The following is a 12,223-nucleotide window of genomic DNA, read 5'->3' on the forward strand; positions in this document are numbered from 1 at the left end:
ACGTCTCGTTATTAATCCTAGTAGCAAAAGCATAAGCATTTGCAGCGCTCCCCACTCAGGTGTGGACTGCTATTAACACTTTGAATTTCATGATCCTAGTTAAATTTCTGCATATACAATTCCAACCACCGGCTCGTACACATTTCTAGAAACGATCGCAAAACACAGCGGCAGGTTCCACCGAGACTCGAACTCGGATCGCTGGATTCAAAGTCCAGAGTGCTACCCATTACACCATGGAACCGGATGCCTGTAGCGCTCTTAAATTCAGTGGTATCATGTAATTAAGCCGATAAGATGCGATGTTATTACACGTATGGTCCTCAGGAAGTGTTTGCGTGGCTAATGAAGCAACCAAGTAGGCTGGAAGTGGAAGGAGCACCTTCGAATGTAGCGGGAATTCTTGCCAGTATTCGTACATGAAGTGATGTCGAAGGATCAGGTAATCAAAATCGCGAAACAGCCACTTTCGTATGGCGGATGCTTCGTGCTGGAAGCAGCCTAGCTATGAAAACAGCTATGGACACAGAGTACTGTCGAAAACTGCGTGCTGACACAGAACGCTACGTAGTGGGCGGATTGTTCGTGTCACGATAACATTTGCACTTCACACGGTCGAAATACTGTCACACAACTCAAGCAGCTCTTTCAGCATTCACATACACTGGTGTTCAGCACAGCGCATGTTGTAGGTGTCAGATTAAGAAACCTCTTTGAGAAAATGGTCCAGCTAGGATGCTGCAACTAGCAAGTGCGGCAAGATCTCAGTAGGTGGAGGGGTGCAGACTTGCTTACTTGTGCGGCCTGTTGGTCTAGGGGTATGATTCCTGCTTTGGGTGCAGGAGGTCTCGCGTTCAAATCCCGGACAGGCCCTACTTTTCACTTTCGCGACAACCCAGCACTACGATAAACTTGCGAGTCTCTGAAAGTAAGCCATGCAGCAGGACAAACTGCATGTCGGGCCACCGGCCCATGAGACTCTCAGGTGCGTCTTATGAAAAGCAATCTACGTGGCAGGATTAAGCCGTCTCCGCTTACTTATATCTATACGTAGAGACTGGCACGTACAACGATTCTATTCGTTCCCCAGGAACTAGTACATCGCATGCAAGTTTGGTAAATGCATGCGCATGCAGCACCCAAAACGGTGAGATGTCTTTCCTGCGGGGAGGAACAGCTGAGGTCGTCTTCTCGCAGTTGAACCCCTTACGTCTCGTTATTAATCCTAGTAGCAAAAGCATAAGCATTTGGAGCGCTCCCCACTCAGGTGTGGACTGCTATTAACACTTTGAATTTCATGATCCTAGTTAAATTTCTGCATATACAATTCCAACCACCGGCTCGTACACATTTCTAGAAACGATCGCAAAACACAGCGGCAGGTTCCACCGAGACTCGAACTCGGATCGCTGGATTCAAAGTCCAGAGTGCTAACCATTACACCATGGAACCGGATGCCTGTAGCGCTCTTAAATTCAGTGGTATCATGTAATTAAGCCGATAAGATGCGATGTTATTACACGTATGGTCCTCAGGAAGTGTTTGCGTGGCTAATGAAGCAACCAAGTAGGCTGGAAGTGGAAGGAGCACCTTCGAATGTAGCGGGAATTCTTGCCAGTATTCGTACATGAAGTGATGTCGAAGGATCAGGTAATCAAAATCGCGAAACAGCCACTTTCGTATGGCGGATGCTTCCTGCTGGAAGCAGCCTAGCTATGAAAACAGCTATGGACACAGAGTACTGTCGAAAACTGCGTGCTGACACAGAACGCTACGTAGTGGGCGGATTGTTCGTGTCACGATAACATTTGCACTTCACACGGTCGAAATACTGTCACACAACTCAAGCAGCTCTTTCAGCATTCACATACACTGGTGTTCAGCACAGCGCATGTTGTAGGTGTCAGATTAAGAAACCTCTTTGAGAAAATGGTCCAGCTAGGATGCTGCTACTAGCAAGTGCGGCAAGATCTCAGTAGGTGGAGGGGTGCAGACTTGCTTACTTGTGCGGCCTGTTGGTCTAGGGGTATGATTCCTGCTTTGGGTGCAGGAGGTCCCGGGTTCAAGTCCCGGACAGGCCCTACTTTTCACTTTCGCGACAACCCAGCACTACGATAAACTTGCGAGTCTCTGAAAGTAAGCCATGCAGCAGGACAAACTGCATGTCGGGCCACCGGCCCATGAGACTCTCAGGTGCGTCTTATGGAAAGCAATCTACGTGGCAGGATTAAGCCGTCTCCGCTTACTTATATCTATACGTAAAGACTGGCACGTACAACGATTCTATTCGTTCCCCAGGAACTAGTACATCGCATGCAAGTTTGGTAAATGCATGCGCATGCAGCACCCAAAACGGTGAGATGTCTTTCCTGCGGGGAGGAACAGCTGAGGTCGTCTTCTCGCAGTTGAACCCCTTACGTCTCGTTATTAATCCTAGTAGCAAAAGCATAAGCATTTGGAGCGCTCCCCACTCACGTGTGGACTGCTATTAACACTTTGCATTTCATGATCCTAGTTAAATTTCTGCATATACAATTCCAACCACCGGCTCGTACACATTTCTAGAAACGATCGCGAAACACAGCGGCAGGTTCCACCGAGACTCGAACTCGGATCGCTGGATTCAAAGTCCAGAGTGCTAACCATTACACCATGGAACCGGATGCCTGTAGCGCTTTTAAATTCAGTGGTATCATGTAATTAAGCCGATAAGATGCGATGTTATTACACGTATGGTCCTCAGGAAGTGTTTGCGTGGCTAATGAAGCAACCAAGTAGGCTGGAAGTGGAAGGAGCACCTTCGAATGTAGCGGGAATTCTTGCCAGTATTCGTACATGAAGTGATGTCGAAGGATCAGGTAATCAAAATGGCGAAACAGCCACTTTCGTATGGCGGATGCTTCGTGCTGGAAGCAGCCTAGCTATGAAAACAGCTATGGACACAGAGTACTGTCGAAAACTGCGTGCTGACACAGAACGCTACGTAGTGGGCGGATTGTTCGTGTCACGATAACATTTGCACTTCACACGGTCGAAATACTGTCACACAACTCAAGCAGCTCTTTCCGCATTCACATACACTGGTGTTCAGCACAGCGCATGTTGTAGGTGTCAGATTAAGAAACCTCTTTGAGAATATGGTCCAGCTAGGATGCTGCAACTAGCAAGTGCGGCAAGATCTCAGTAGGTGGAGGGGTGCAGACTTGCTTACTTGTGCGGCCTGTTGGTCTAGGGGTATGATTCCTGCTTTGGGTGCAGGAGGTCCCGGGTTCAAATCCCGGACAGGCCCTACTTTTCACTTTCGCGACAACCCAGCACTACGATAAACTTGCGAGTCTCTGAAAGTAAGCCATGCAGCAGGACAAACTGCATGTCGGGCCACCGGCCCATGAGACTCTCAGGTGCGTCTTATGGAAAGCAATCTACGTGGCAGGATTAAGCCGTCTCCGCTTACTTATATCTATACGTAAAGACTGGCACGTACAACGATTCTATTCGTTCCCCAGGAACTAGTACATCGCATGCAAGTTTGGTAAATGCACGCGCATGCAGCACCCAAAACGGTGAGATGTCTTTCCTGCGGGGAGGAACAGCTGAGGTCGTCTTCTCGCAGTTGAACCCCTTACGTCTCGTTATTAATCCTAGTAGCAAAAGCATAAGCATTTGGAGCGCTCCCCACTCAGGTGTGGACTGCTATTAACACTTTGCATTTCATGATCCTAGTTAAATTTCTGCATATACAATTCCAACCACCGGCTCGTACACATTTCTAGAAACGATCGCGAAACACAGCGGCAGGTTCCACCGAGACTCGAACTCGGATCGCTGGATTCAAAGTCCAGAGTGCTAACCATTACACCATGGAACCGGATGCCTGTAGCGCTCTTAAATTCAGTGGTATCATGTAATTAAGCCGATAAGATGCGATGTTATTACACGTATGGTCCTCAGGAAGTGTTTGCGTGGCTAATGAAGCAACCAAGTAGGCTGGAAGTGGAAGGAGCACCTTCGAATGTAGCGGGAATTCTTGCCAGTATTCGTACATGAAGTGATGTCGAAGGATCAGGTAATCAAAATCGCGAAACAGCCACTTTCGTATGGCGGATGCTTCGTGCTGGAAGCAGCCTAGCTATGAAAACAGCTATGGACACAGAGTACTGTCGAAAACTGCGTGCTGACACAGAACGCTACGTAGTGGGCGGATTGTTCGTGTCACGATAACATTTGCACTTCACACGGTCGAAATACTGTCACACAACTCAAGCAGCTCTTTCAGCATTCACATACACTGGTGTTCAGCACAGCGCATGTTGTAGGTGTCAGATTAAGAAACCTCTTTGAGAAAATGGTCCAGCTAGGATGCTGCAACTAGCAAGTGCGGCAAGATCTCAGTAGGTGGAGGGGTGCAGACTTGCTTACTTGTGCGGCCTGTTGGTCTAGGGGTATGATTCCTGCTTTGGGTGCAGGAGGTCTCGCGTTCAAATCCCGGACAGGCCCTACTTTTCACTTTCGCGACAACCCAGCACTACGATAAACTTGCGAGTCTCTGAAAGTAAGCCATGCAGCAGGACAAACTGCATGTCGGGCCACCGGCCCATGAGACTCTCAGGTGCGTCTTATGAAAAGCAATCTACGTGGCAGGATTAAGCCGTCTCCGCTTACTTATATCTCTACGTAGAGACTGGCACGTACAACGATTCTATTCGTTCCCCAGGAACTAGTACATCGCATGCAAGTTTGGTAAATGCATGCGCATGCAGCACCCAAAACGGTGAGATGTCTTTCCTGCGGGGAGGAACAGCTGAGGTCGTCTTCTCGCAGTTGAACCCCTTACGTCTCGTTATTAATCCTAGTAGCAAAAGCATAAGCATTTGGAGCGCTCCCCACTCAGGTGTGGACTGCTATTAACACTTTGAATTTCATGATCCTAGTTAAATTTCTGCATATACAATTCCAACCACCGGCTCGTACACATTTCTAGAAACGATCGCAAAACACAGCGGCAGGTTCCACCGAGACTCGAACTCGGATCGCTGGATTCAAAGTCCAGAGTGCTAACCATTACACCATGGAACCGGATGCCTGTAGCACTCTTAAATTCAGTGGTATCATGTAATTAAGCCGATAAGATGCGATGTTATTACACGTATGGTCCTCAGGAAGTGTTTGCGTGGCTAATGAAGCAACCAAGTAGGCTGGAAGTGGAAGGAGCACCTTCGAATGTAGCGGGAATTCTTGCCAGTATTCGTACATGAAGTGATGTCGAAGGATCAGGTAATCAAAATCGCGAAACAGCCACTTTCGTATGGCGGATGCTTCCTGCTGGAAGCAGCCTAGCTATGAAAACAGCTATGGACACAGAGTACTGTCGAAAACTGCGTGCTGACACAGAACGCTACGTAGTGGGCGGATTGTTCGTGTCACGATAACATTTGCACTTCACACGGTCGAAATACTGTCACACAACTCAAGCAGCTCTTTCAGCATTCACATACACTGGTGTTCAGCACAGCGCATGTTGTAGGTGTCAGATTAAGAAACCTCTTTGAGAAAATGGTCCAGCTAGGATGCTGCAACTAGCAAGTGCGGCAAGATCTCAGTAGGTGGAGGGGTGCAGACTTGCTTACTTGTGCGGCCTGTTGGTCTAGGGGTATGATTCCTGCTTTGGGTGCAGGAGGTCCCGGGTTCAAGTCCCGGACAGGCCCTACTTTTCACTTTCGCGACAACCCAGCACTACGATAAACTTGCGAGTCTCTGAAAGTAAGCCATGCAGCAGGACAAACTGCATGTCGGGCCACCGGCCCATGAGACTCTCAGGTGCGTCTTATGGAAAGCAATCTACGTGGCAGGATTAAGCCGTCTCCGCTTACTTATATCTATACGTAAAGACTGGCACGTACAACGATTCTATTCGTTCCCCAGGAACTAGTACATCGCATGCAAGTTTGGTAAATGCATGCGCATGCAGCACCCAAAACGGTGAGATGTCTTTCCTGCGGGGAGGAACAGCTGAGGTCGTCTTCTCGCAGTTGAACCCCTTACGTCTCGTTATTAATCCTAGTAGCAAAAGCATAAGCATTTGGAGCGCTCCCCACTCACGTGTGGACTGCTATTAACACTTTGCATTTCATGATCCTAGTTAAATTTCTGCATATACAATTCCAACCACCGGCTCGTACACATTTCTAGAAACGATCGCGAAACACAGCGGCAGGTTCCACCGAGACTCGAACTCGGATCGCTGGATTCAAAGTCCAGAGTGCTAACCATTACACCATGGAACCGGATGCCTGTAGCGCTTTTAAATTCAGTGGTATCATGTAATTAAGCCGATAAGATGCGATGTTATTACACGTATGGTCCTCAGGAAGTGTTTGCGTGGCTAATGAAGCAACCAAGTAGGCTGGAAGTGGAAGGAGCACCTTCGAATGTAGCGGGAATTCTTGCCAGTATTCGTACATGAAGTGATGTCGAAGGATCAGGTAATCAAAATGGCGAAACAGCCACTTTCGTATGGCGGATGCTTCGTGCTGGAAGCAGCCTAGCTATGAAAACAGCTATGGACACAGAGTACTGTCGAAAACTGCGTGCTGACACAGAACGCTACGTAGTGGGCGGATTGTTCGTGTCACGATAACATTTGCACTTCACACGGTCGAAATACTGTCACACAACTCAAGCAGCTCTTTCCGCATTCACATACACTGGTGTTCAGCACAGCGCATGTTGTAGGTGTCAGATTAAGAAACCTCTTTGAGAATATGGTCCAGCTAGGATGCTGCAACTAGCAAGTGCGGCAAGATCTCAGTAGGTGGAGGGGTGCAGACTTGCTTACTTGTGCGGCCTGTTGGTCTAGGGGTATGATTCCTGCTTTGGGTGCAGGAGGTCCCGGGTTCAAATCCCGGACAGGCCCTACTTTTCACTTTCGCGACAACCCAGCACTACGATAAACTTGCGAGTCTCTGAAAGTAAGCCATGCAGCAGGACAAACTGCATGTCGGGCCACCGGCCCATGAGACTCTCAGGTGCGTCTTATGGAAAGCAATCTACGTGGCAGGATTAAGCCGTCTCCGCTTACTTATATCTATACGTAAAGACTGGCACGTACAACGATTCTATTCGTTCCCCAGGAACTAGTACATCGCATGCAAGTTTGGTAAATGCACGCGCATGCAGCACCCAAAACGGTGAGATGTCTTTCCTGCGGGGAGGAACAGCTGAGGTCGTCTTCTCGCAGTTGAACCCCTTACGTCTCGTTATTAATCCTAGTAGCAAAAGCATAAGCATTTGGAGCGCTCCCCACTCAGGTGTGGACTGCTATTAACACTTTGCATTTCATGATCCTAGTTAAATTTCTGCATATACAATTCCAACCACCGGCTCGTACACATTTCTAGAAACGATCGCGAAACACAGCGGCAGGTTCCACCGAGACTCGAACTCGGATCGCTGGATTCAAAGTCCAGAGTGCTAACCATTACACCATGGAACCGGATGCCTGTAGCGCTCTTAAATTCAGTGGTATCATGTAATTAAGCCGATAAGATGCGATGTTATTACACGTATGGTCCTCAGGAAGTGTTTGCGTGGCTAATGAAGCAACCAAGTAGGCTGGAAGTGGAAGGAGCACCTTCGAATGTAGCGGGAATTCTTGCCAGTATTCGTACATGAAGTGATGTCGAAGGATCAGGTAATCAAAATCGCGAAACAGCCACTTTCGTATGGCGGATGCTTCGTGCTGGAAGCAGCCTAGCTATGAAAACAGCTATGGACACAGAGTACTGTCGAAAACTGCGTGCTGACACAGAACGCTACGTAGTGGGCGGATTGTTCGTGTCACGATAACATTTGCACTTCACACGGTCGAAATACTGTCACACAACTCAAGCAGCTCTTTCAGCATTCACATACACTGGTGTTCAGCACAGCGCATGTTGTAGGTGTCAGATTAAGAAACCTCTTTGAGAAAATGGTCCAGCTAGGATGCTGCAACTAGCAAGTGCGGCAAGATCTCAGTAGGTGGAGGGGTGCAGACTTGCTCACTTGTGCGGCCTGTTGGTCTAGGGGTATGATTCCTGCTTTGGGTGCAGGAGGTCCCGGGTTCAAATCCCGGACAGGCCCTACTTTTCACTTTCGCGACAACCCAGCACTACGATAAACTTGCGAGTCTCTGAAAGTAAGCCATGCAGCAGGACAAACTGCATGTCGGGCCACCGGCCCATGAGACTCTCAGGTGCGTCTTATGGAAAGCAATCTACGTGGCAGGATTAAGCCGTCTCCGCTTACTTATATCTATACGTAAAGACTGGCACGTACAACGATTCTATTCGTTCCCCAGGAACTAGTACATCGCATGCAAGTTTGGTAAATGCATGCGCATGCAGCACCCAAAACGGTGAGATGTCTTTCCTGCGGGGAGGAACAGCTGAGGTCGTCTTCTCGCAGTTGAACCCCTTACGTCTCGTTATTAATCCTAGTAGCAAAAGCATAAGCATTTGGAGCGCTCCCCACTCAGGTGTGGACTGCTATTAACACTTTGCATTTCATGATCCTAGTTAAATTTCTGCATATACAATTCCAACCACCGGCTCGTACACATTTCTAGAAACGATCGCAAAACACAGCGGCAGGTTCCACAGAGACTCGAACTCGGATCGCTGGATTCAAAGTCCAGAGTGCTAACCATTACACCATGGAACCGGATGCCTGTAGCGCTCTTATTTTCAGTGGTATCATGTAATTAAGCCGATAAGATGCGATGTTATTACACGTATGGTCCTCAGGAAGTGTTTGCGTGGCTAATGAAGCAACCAAGTAGGCTGGAAGAGGAAGGAGCACCTTCGAATGTAGCGGGAATTCTTGCCAGTATTCGTACATGAAGTGATGTCGAAGGATCAGGTAATCAAAATCGCGAAACAGCCACTTTCGTATGGCGGATGCTTCGTGCTGGAAGCAGCCTAGCTATGAAAACAGCTATGGACACAGAGTACTGTCGAAAACTGCGTGCTGACACAGAACGCTACGTAGTGGGCGGATTGTTCGTGTCACGATAACATTTGCACTTCACACGGTCGAAATACTGTCACACAACTCAAGCAGCTCTTTCAGCATTCACATACACTGGTGTTCAGCACAGCGCATGTTGTAGGTGTCAGATTAAGAAACCTCTTTGAGAAAATGGTCCAGCTAGGATGCTGCAACTAGCAAGTGCGGCAAGATCTCAGTAGGTGGAGGGGTGCAGACTTGCTTACTTGTGCGGCCTGTTGGTCTAGGGGTATGATTCCTGCTTTGGGTGCAGGAGGTCCCGGGTTCAAATCCCGGACAGGCCCTACTTTTCACTTTCGCGACAACCCAGCACTACGATAAACTTGCGAGTCTCTGAAAGTAAGCCATGCAGCAGGACAAACTGCATGTCGGGCCACCGGCACATGAGACTCTCAGGTGCGTCTTATGGAAAGCAATCTACGTGGCAGGATTAAGCCGTCTCCGCTTACTTATATCTATACGTAAAGACTGGCACGTACAACGATTCTATTCGTTCCCCAGGAACTAGTACATCGCATGCAAGTTTGGTAAATGCATGCGCATGCAGCACCCAAAACGGTGAGATGTCTTTCCTGCGGGGAGGAACAGCTGAGGTCGTCTTCTCGCAGTTGAACCCCTTACGTCTCGTTATTAATCCTAGTAGCAAAAGCATAAGCATTTGGAGCGCTCCCCACTCACGTGTGGACTGCTATTAACACTTTGCATTTCATGATCCTAGTTAAATTTCTGCATATACAATTCCAACCACCGGCTCGTACACATTTCTAGAAACGATCGCAAAACACAGCGGCAGGTTCCACCGAGACTCGAACTCGGATCGCTGGATTCAAAGTCCAGAGTGCTACCCATTACACCATGGAACCGGATGCCTGTAGCGCTCTTAAATTCAGTGGTATCATGTAATTAAGCCGATAAGATGCGATGTTATTACACGTATGGTCCTCAGGAAGTGTTTGCGTGGCTAATGAAGCAACCAAGTAGGCTGGAAGTGGAAGGAGCACCTTCGAATGTAGCGGGAATTCTTGCCAGTATTCGTACATGAAGTGATGTCGAAGGATCAGGTAATCAAAATCGCGAAACAGCCACTTTCGTATGGCGGATGCTTCGTGCTGGAAGCAGCCTAGCTATGAAAACAGCTATGGACACAGAGTACTGTCGAAAACTGCGTGCTGACACAGAACGCTACGTAGTGGGCGGATTGTTCGTGTCACGATAACATTTGCACTTCACACGGTCGAAATACTGTCACACAACTCAAGCAGCTCTTTCAGCATTCACATACACTGGTGTTCAGCACAGCGCATGTTGTAGGTGTCAGATTAAGAAACCTCTTTGAGAAAATGGTCCAGCTAGGATGCTGCAACTAGCAAGTGCGGCAAGATCTCAGTAGGTGGAGGGGTGCAGACTTGCTTACTTGTGCGGCCTGTTGGTCTAGGGGTATGATTCCTGCTTTCGGTGCAGGAGGTCCCGGGTTCAAATCCCGGACAGGCCCTACTTTTCACTTTCGCGACAACCCAGCACTACGATAAACTTGCGAGTCTCTGAAAGTAAGCCATGCAGCAGGACAAACTGCATGTCGGGCCACCGGCCCATGAGACTCTCAGGTGCGTCTTATGGAAAGCAATCTACGTGGCAGGATTAAGCCGTCTCCGCTTACTTATATCTATACGTAAAGACTGGCACGTACAACGATTCTATTCGTTCCCCAGGAACTAGTACATCGCATGCAAGTTTGGTAAATGCATGCGCATGCAGCACCCAAAACGGTGAGATGTCTTTCCTGCGGGGAGGAACAGCTGAGGTCGTCTTCTCGCAGTTGAACCCCTTACGTCTCGTTATTAATCCTAGTAGCAAAAGCATAAGCATTTGGAGCGCTCCCCACTCACGTGTGGACTGCTATTAACACTTTGCATTTCATGATCCTAGTTAAATTTCTGCATATACAATTCCAACCACCGGCTCGTACACATTTCTAGAAACGATCGCAAAACACAGCGTCAGGTTCCACCGAGACTCGAACTCGGATCGCTGGATTCAAAGTCCAGAGTGCTAACCATTACACCATGGAACCGGATGTCTGTAGCGCTCGTAAATTCAGTGGTATCATGTAATTAAGCCGATAAGATGCGATGTTATTACACGTATGGTCCTCAGGAAGTGTTTGCGTGGCTAATGAAGCAACCAAGTAGGCTGGAAGTGGAAGGAGCACCTTCGAATGTAGCGGGAATTCTTGCCAGTATTCGTACATGAAGTGATGTCGAAGGATCAGGTAATCAAAATCGCGAAACAGCCACTTTCGTATGGCGGATGCTTCGTGCTGGAAGCAGCCTAGCTATGAAAACAGCTATGGACACAGAGTACTGTCGAAAACTGCGTGCTGACACAGAACGCTACGTAGTGGGCGGATTGTTCGTGTCACGATAACATTTGCACTTCACACGGTCGAAATACTGTCACACAACTCAAGCAGCTCTTTCAGCATTCACATACACTGGTGTTCAGCACAGCGCATGTTGTAGGTGTCAGATTAAGAAACCTCTTTGAGAAAATGGTCCAGCTAGGATGCTGCAACTAGCAATTGCGGCAAGATCTCAGTAGGTGGAGGGGTGCAGACTTGCTTACTTGTGCGGCCTGTTGGTCTAGGGGTATGATTCCTGCTTTGGGTGCAGGAGGTCCCGGGTTCAAATCCCGGACAGGCCCTACTTTTCACTTTCGCGACAACCCAGCACTACGATAAACTTGCGAGTCTCTGAAAGTAAGCCATGCAGCAGGACAAACTGCATGTCGGGCCACCGGCCCATGAGACTCTCAGGTGCGTCTTATGGAAAGCAATCTACGTGGCAGGATTAAGCCGTCTCCGCTTACTTATATCTATACGTAAAGACTGGCACGTACAACGATTCTATTCGTTCCCCAGGAACTAGTACATCGCATGCAAGTTTGGTAAATGCATGCGCATGCAGCACCCAAAACGGTGAGATGTCTTTCCTGCGGGGAGGAACAGCTGAGGTCGTCTTCTCGCAGTTGAACCCCTTACGTCTCGTTATTAATCCTAGTAGCAAAAGCATAAGCATTTGGAGCGCTCCCCACTCACGTGTGGGCTGCTATTAACACTTTGCATTTCATGATCCTAGTTAAATTTCTGCATATACAATTCCAACCACCGGGTCGTACACAT

The 12,223-nt window shown here is 48.4% G+C and overlaps 18 non-coding genes across 18 annotated transcripts; 8 read left to right on the plus strand and 10 right to left on the minus strand.

Moving 5' to 3' along the window:
• Positions 1 to 172: 172 nt before the first annotated feature.
• On the minus strand, positions 173 to 244 carry Trnaq-uug. The gene has a single exon. It is a non-coding gene; the product is annotated as a tRNA-Gln (tRNA).
• A 1,136-nt stretch (positions 245 to 1,380) lies between these two features.
• Trnaq-uug lies at positions 1,381 to 1,452 on the minus strand. The gene has a single exon. It is a non-coding gene; the product is annotated as a tRNA-Gln (tRNA).
• A 557-nt stretch (positions 1,453 to 2,009) lies between these two features.
• Positions 2,010 to 2,081, plus strand: Trnap-ugg. The gene has a single exon. It is a non-coding gene; the product is annotated as a tRNA-Pro (tRNA).
• A 507-nt stretch (positions 2,082 to 2,588) lies between these two features.
• Positions 2,589 to 2,660, minus strand: Trnaq-uug. Its single transcript has one exon. It is a non-coding gene; the product is annotated as a tRNA-Gln (tRNA).
• A 557-nt stretch (positions 2,661 to 3,217) lies between these two features.
• On the plus strand, positions 3,218 to 3,289 carry Trnap-ugg. Its single transcript has one exon. It is a non-coding gene; the product is annotated as a tRNA-Pro (tRNA).
• A 507-nt stretch (positions 3,290 to 3,796) lies between these two features.
• On the minus strand, positions 3,797 to 3,868 carry Trnaq-uug. Its single transcript has one exon. It is a non-coding gene; the product is annotated as a tRNA-Gln (tRNA).
• A 1,136-nt stretch (positions 3,869 to 5,004) lies between these two features.
• Positions 5,005 to 5,076, minus strand: Trnaq-uug. The gene has a single exon. It is a non-coding gene; the product is annotated as a tRNA-Gln (tRNA).
• Positions 5,077 to 5,633: 557 nt separating this feature from the next.
• Trnap-ugg lies at positions 5,634 to 5,705 on the plus strand. The gene has a single exon. It is a non-coding gene; the product is annotated as a tRNA-Pro (tRNA).
• A 507-nt stretch (positions 5,706 to 6,212) lies between these two features.
• On the minus strand, positions 6,213 to 6,284 carry Trnaq-uug. Its single transcript has one exon. It is a non-coding gene; the product is annotated as a tRNA-Gln (tRNA).
• A 557-nt stretch (positions 6,285 to 6,841) lies between these two features.
• On the plus strand, positions 6,842 to 6,913 carry Trnap-ugg. The gene has a single exon. It is a non-coding gene; the product is annotated as a tRNA-Pro (tRNA).
• Positions 6,914 to 7,420: 507 nt separating this feature from the next.
• Positions 7,421 to 7,492, minus strand: Trnaq-uug. The gene has a single exon. It is a non-coding gene; the product is annotated as a tRNA-Gln (tRNA).
• Positions 7,493 to 8,049: 557 nt separating this feature from the next.
• On the plus strand, positions 8,050 to 8,121 carry Trnap-ugg. Its single transcript has one exon. It is a non-coding gene; the product is annotated as a tRNA-Pro (tRNA).
• Positions 8,122 to 8,628: 507 nt separating this feature from the next.
• Trnaq-uug lies at positions 8,629 to 8,700 on the minus strand. The gene has a single exon. It is a non-coding gene; the product is annotated as a tRNA-Gln (tRNA).
• A 557-nt stretch (positions 8,701 to 9,257) lies between these two features.
• Positions 9,258 to 9,329, plus strand: Trnap-ugg. Its single transcript has one exon. It is a non-coding gene; the product is annotated as a tRNA-Pro (tRNA).
• Positions 9,330 to 9,836: 507 nt separating this feature from the next.
• On the minus strand, positions 9,837 to 9,908 carry Trnaq-uug. Its single transcript has one exon. It is a non-coding gene; the product is annotated as a tRNA-Gln (tRNA).
• Positions 9,909 to 10,465: 557 nt separating this feature from the next.
• Trnar-ucg lies at positions 10,466 to 10,537 on the plus strand. The gene has a single exon. It is a non-coding gene; the product is annotated as a tRNA-Arg (tRNA).
• A 507-nt stretch (positions 10,538 to 11,044) lies between these two features.
• Trnaq-uug lies at positions 11,045 to 11,116 on the minus strand. Its single transcript has one exon. It is a non-coding gene; the product is annotated as a tRNA-Gln (tRNA).
• A 557-nt stretch (positions 11,117 to 11,673) lies between these two features.
• On the plus strand, positions 11,674 to 11,745 carry Trnap-ugg. The gene has a single exon. It is a non-coding gene; the product is annotated as a tRNA-Pro (tRNA).
• Positions 11,746 to 12,223: the final 478 nt, after the last annotated feature.

Source organism: Schistocerca americana, chromosome 2, assembly GCF_021461395.2.
Source record: "Schistocerca americana isolate TAMUIC-IGC-003095 chromosome 2, iqSchAmer2.1, whole genome shotgun sequence".
Taxonomy (NCBI): Eukaryota; Metazoa; Arthropoda; class Insecta; order Orthoptera; family Acrididae; genus Schistocerca; species Schistocerca americana.